General features: G+C 39.8%; 1 long non-coding RNA gene across 1 annotated transcript; it reads left to right on the forward strand.

Annotated features, from left to right (window-relative positions):
* The first annotated feature begins 1432 nt into the window (after nt 1–1432).
* Nucleotides 1433–4582, forward strand: LOC140710374 (uncharacterized). Its single transcript, XR_012091350.1, has 3 exons — nt 1433–1766; nt 3335–3565; nt 4449–4582. It is a non-coding gene; the product is annotated as an uncharacterized lncRNA (long non-coding RNA).
* The last annotated feature ends 1466 nt before the right edge of the window (nt 4583–6048 follow it).

A 6048-nucleotide genomic window follows, 5' to 3' on the forward strand; every position in this document is an offset into this window, starting at 1 on the left:
GAGGGAGGTGGGTGGGGTTATAAAAAGCAACAGAAGAATCACAGCTGGATTTAAACTGCTCAGTGTCTTGACTGGCAGTGGATACAAGAATCTACACAGATGATAAAATTGAGTAGAATTTAATACACATATACACATGCCAATGAGGACAAGTAAAACTGGGGAAATCTGAATAAAATGACTGGATGGCACCAAGGTTTCTATCCCGAGTGTGATATTATATCACAGTTTTGTCAAATGTTATCATTGGGATAAGTGCGTAATGTACACAAGGGATATTTCTGCATTATTTCTTACAACTGCATGTGCATCTACAATTATCCTCACAAAAATTTCAACTACAATAAAAAGAACAAGCCACAGATTGAGAGAAAATATCTGCAAATCATATATCTGAAAAAAGACTTGTATCCAAAATATACCAAGAGCTCTCAAAACTCAATACTGCTGGTGCAGGGGCACACACCTGTAGTCCCAGCTCTTCAGGAGACTGAGGTGGGAGGATGGCTTGAGGCCAGGAGTTAAGATCACAGTGAACTATAATGGTGCCTGTGAATAGCCACTGCACTCCAGTCTAGGCAACCTAGCAAGACCTCCATCTCTAAAACAAAACAAAAACAAAAACAAACCCAAGAAAACCCTCAATATTAAGAATATAAACAACCCAACTAAAATGGGCAAAATATTTTAACAGACACTTTACCAACAGACACTTTACCAAGAACATATACAGATGGCAAATACCAGCATGAAATACCAACTCAATGTCGTTAGTCATTAGGGAAATGCAAATTAAAACCCAATGAGATACTACACACATATTAGAATGACCCAAATTAAAAAGACTAACTGTACCAGCCATTAACGAGGAAGTGGATCAACTAGAACTCTCATTTACTGTTGCTGGAAATATAAAGTGGTGCTTGCACTTCAGAAAACAGTTTGGCAAATTTTTTGAAAGTTAAGTATACTTTTACCATAGGATCCAGCCATTTCATTCTAGTTATTTACACCCAAGAGAAATGAAAGCAGATCTTTTACAAATACTTGAACATGAATGTTCATGGCAGTTTTATCTGTGATAGCCAAAAATAGAAACAGCTCAAATGTTCATCAGAATAAATAAGCAAATTGTTCTACACAAACACAATGGAAGGCTACTTAGCAATAAAAAGAAAAGGAATATTGGCACATTGCAAATCTCAAAATAATTATGCCAAGTAGAAGAAGCCAGTCAAAAAAAGTACATACTGTATGATTTGATTTATATCAAACTCTAGGAAATGTAAACTAATCTATAGAGACAGAAAACATACTAGTGGTTTCCTGAGAAGGGAAGTGAGTCATGGTCTGGGAGAAACAGGACGGACAAATTACAAAGAGACACGAGGAAACTTCTTTTTTTTTTTTTTTTTTTTTTTTTGAGACGGAGTCTCTGTCCCCCAGGCTGGAGTGCAGTGGCCGGATCTCAGCTCACTGCAAGCTCCACCTCCCGGGTTTACGCCATTCTCCTGCCTCAGCCTCCCAAGTAGCTGGGACTACAGGCGCCCGCCACCTCAGCCGGCTAGTTTTGTGTATTTTTTAGTAGGGACGGGGTTTCACCGTGCTAGCCAGGATGGTCTCGATCTCCTGACCTCGTGATCCACCCGTCTGGGCCTCCCAAAGTGCTGGGATTACAGGCTTGAGCCACCGCGCCCGGCCGACACGAGGAAACTTCTACGGTGATGAACAGGTTCATTATCCTGATTATGGTGATGGTTTCACAGGTATACACGTATATAAAAATTATTAAATTGTACGATTTAAATACATGCAGTTTAAGTTACATTTCAATGTTTTAAAAAGGAGTTTTAACAGAAAGGGGATTGTTCTATAAAAATATAGTTGAAATGCTTTGGAATAACGCAACAAAAATATATTTGAATTTTAAAAATTGTTATCAATTTAGATGTAGGAGAAACCAACATTAAAGACTGGGCAGTGTGTATGTGGTGATGGTGGGAGGTGGGTGGAATTTGCAAAAATCTAGAAGGAAGATGTACTTAAAGTGCTTTGCAAGTGTTTTTTGTTAGGTTTGGTTTGAAATGTTTGAGGCAGAGTCTCACTCTGTCACTCAGGCTGGAGTGCAGTGGCATGACTATGGCTCACTGCAGCCTTGATCTCCTGGGCTCACATGATCCTCCCACCTCAGCCTCCTGAGTAGCTGGGAACACAGGTGTGTGACACCTGCCTAATTTTTTTAGTTTTTGTAGAGATGGGGTCTCCCTATGTTGCCCAGGCTGGTCTTGAACTCCTCAGCTCAAGTGATCCTCAGCCTTCCAAAGTGCTGGAATTACAGGTGTGAGCCACCGCACCTGGCTTGCAAGTGTTATTTTTCCACTTGAGAAATGATGACTACAAATTAAAGAAACTGCATTACGGATGTAGTTTATTTTAAAAAGGTAATATAGAACTATAAGCGGCAGACTCATCTCAAAGTAAAAGGCTGTGGCTCTATATCAAATGATTGGTAAATGAATATATATATATATACACACACACACACACACACATATATATGTGCTAAAATAAATGCTTAAGGTAGGCATTGTTTTGATTGCTCAATTTAATAAAATTTTTCAATCTTTAACAGTTTTGATGGTTTCAAATAAGAGGCCTTCTACTATAAGGGTGTAAAGATTTTTATAGATACAAGCCTCACATTTCCAGCTAAGCCGTTAGGTATCTTGCCTCAGTGAAAGAGATGAGAAGTTTCATCAGATTCCTCATGTTCTCTTTTCCCCTCTGAACACGGCTCCTATCTTCAGAACCTTCAAGCTTCTTAACTTCTACCCTTCAAGATTTTAAGTTGAAGCTGAAGAAAGACAGCTTCAGAAGCCCAGAACTCTGCAAACACATGAAAACAGTTCTCCACTGCTATAAATAAAAACCTGAAACCTGTCACACTTGGTTAATATCACCCACATTAGGAGCCCTGGACAGAAAGGAAAGAGGCAAAAGCAAAACATCTGTTGCTTTATTTAGAAACCAAACTCATGCCAGAAAAACAAGTCACCGGTTTTCAGGCACACAGAGATTTCAAACGCCTTTTCCTGTAAGATTCGAGTTAGGGAATACCATGCTCAGTCCTGGTTAGTGACTGCAACACTCAGTACCAACTAGAGCAGAAAAAAACACAGAAGAGCTTCCTTCTTTGCCTCTGTTGACAACAACTACCCAGAGCCTGAAAAGTCTGCATCTCAGATTCAGGCCCTTTATCCAAAGACTTACGGACAGGAAGCAATGCCCATCCAATACCTATTGATTATTAACATCAGCCCATTTCTCAACTTAGCAATTTCTAGAGACGCAGGAGCAGTCAGAAGGGTGTGGTCTGCATAGCCCTGATGATCGAGGCTGGTGCCAAGGCAGCTGCCCCCCAGTAGGGTGGTTTGAGGATGCCCCAAACTGTCCCACCCAAAGATCTCTCTGCTCTGGATTCCATACCCGCCTGCCATGGAGCTGGGTATGTTCCTGCACTACACTGGCAGCTCTCCTGCTGAGGTATCGCTCCATCAGTTATAAAGTAAGTGTGTACCTGGTCACATCAGTCTATGGCCCAGTGCAGCACATCGATGCATTGGGAAACTATATCCAAAACAAAACCCTAGGGCATGCATGAATCAGGGGACGAGGAGGAGAAGTATAGTATACTGAGCACCCAGCTGACAGGGGAGGGAAGCGTTACATCTCCTCGGAGCAGCCAGAAAGCAGCATGAGAGCATGAGCAACAGAGCTGGAAAGATGCTGAAGATTTCCCACCTTCGCAACTTTACCTAAGGCCAACCTTGCTGAAGACTCAGGGGCTTAGAATTGCTACCAAATCTACAAGCATAGGTGTTCTCGGAATTGCTTCTCAGAGAGGAATGGATATTTCATTCATTCATTTAACCAACATTCATTCATCTTCATGGAGCATACAGACTGGTGGGAGAGAGATAGATGATAAGTGGAATGAATAAAGAAATGTAACAGGATATGAAAAGGTGATAAGTGCTGGGGAGAGAAATTAAGTTAGGATCGGCATAGAGAATGGCATGGGCTACATTTTTTTTTGAGACAGGGTCTCAGTCCCATGCCCAGGCTAGAGTGCAGTGGTGTGTCGTGGCTCTCTGCAGCCTCAACCTCTGGGCTCAAGCAATCCTTCACCTCAGCTGAGATAAGAGGCACATGCCACCACACCTGGCTAAATTTTTGTATATTTTGTGAGATGAGGTTTCGCCATGTTGCCCAGGCTGCTCTCTAACTCCTGGGTTCAAGCGATCCACCCACCTCAGCCTCCCAAAGTGCTGGATTATGGGCGTGAGCCACCAAAAGGCTACTATTTTAAATAAGAGAATCAGGGAAGCTTTGCTTAAGGTTTACTTGCCTCTTAATTGTCTTATCTCCTCATTCCGTTTCTTTTTCAGAGTGCAAAGCACCAAGGAAGTCCTGGACACATGTTTGAGACTGGAGCTACGAAAAGTAGTATAATATAAATGAGTACACTTGAAACAATTTTGATCATGAACCCTGTCAATAAAAATTGTGAGTGCCTGCTCTCAGAGTATTCTTATGTTTTCTTCATAAATCACATACATGTTTTCCTTTATTAATATATTCCACTCATTTTTAATCAAATACAAAACAGGATGATTTAAGGGTGAAAGAAATATATTTTATACCTAGTTAGCGTGATGACTTCATATTACCATTAGCATATAATTAAAGGCACATTATGCACTTAGGACTAGGTTCATTGTTAAAGTTAATGAATGTAAGTATCACAAATCCACAAAAATTTAGGATTTGGGGGTTAACTGCTTTCTTCTCTGAGTAGATCTCCATTATGTTTTACTTTTAAGTGATGCCGATGAAAATATTCTACTAGGAGTAGACCTGTTGATTTCTCATTGTTCATTTGTGCCTCCACTACTGGCAATTTCTTCACAGAAACTTCTCAAAATCATTCTTTCCCTCTGTATTTCTCATATGCAAAAGGATGTTCTGGAACTTCTTGCATATCAACCTATTTTTTTCTCTCTTTTGGCTTTTTCTTCAGATGTTTGCTCCTCTTCACCCAGCTCTTTACTCGGTTGATCACCATAGCCTCTCTGCTAAGTCCAGCTCTTTTCTCCAGCCTTTATCAGAGGCTCCCATCTCTAAATATTCTCCATTTTAGAAAGAGAAAGCTTGTGCATTCTTATTTACCTGGTGCTAGTAGGAAAGGGAGAAGAAAAGGGGAAAATTGGGAGCATACATCTATTCATAAATCTATCCATTTCCCCATATCTATGAATACAGGATTGCAGTATAAATTATCAAGAAACGTTTCTACCAACTACCAACAAGGAAAGAGAAAGGGATTTCAAGTACTTAAGGTTTGCAAGCCATTTCTACTTAGATTAAGAAGTTGGCTTTAGAACAGAATTTTAATCACAACCTTGGAGAAAAGCGAAAGAATGGGCTTGAAATAATAAAGTGATTCATGAAACCAAACATATAGAATCAGAATGTAACATAACAGAATAAAACATTGCTTACTTATTGTACCTTGGTCATTTGTACTTTCAAAAGGGAGTGAGCTAGGAGAAATGATATGCAAGATCTGATTTGTATGGAAGAAAAATTACAGATAGTCAAATGTAAAGTAAAAGATACAGCCCAAGAATTGCTGACGTTAATCCTGTCAGAAGGCAGCAGAGGATAAGCACACTTCTTCTAGGACAGGAAAAAAAACCCAAAAACATCCAACAGGTGAGACACATGAACATGCGATGATATGCAGAAATCTCTCAAGAAATCAGGTAGAGTCAAAGGATTTACAAACCAAAATAGACATTCCTGGCTGTGAGAGAATTTACTGGAGTATACTAATGGAAAAAAATAAATAAATAAAACAAAAAGAAAACAGGAGCATAGTTATGAGTCAAGATTATGAGAAAGGCAAGAAAGAATGAAATGAAACATCTGTAAAAATATAAGAGAAGGACAGAAGCAAGGTAGAAGGCTTACAGAGAGAAAAAGAAG

The sequence above is a fragment of the Chlorocebus sabaeus genome, chromosome 26, assembly GCF_047675955.1.
Source record: "Chlorocebus sabaeus isolate Y175 chromosome 26, mChlSab1.0.hap1, whole genome shotgun sequence".
Taxonomy (NCBI): domain Eukaryota; kingdom Metazoa; phylum Chordata; class Mammalia; order Primates; family Cercopithecidae; genus Chlorocebus; species Chlorocebus sabaeus.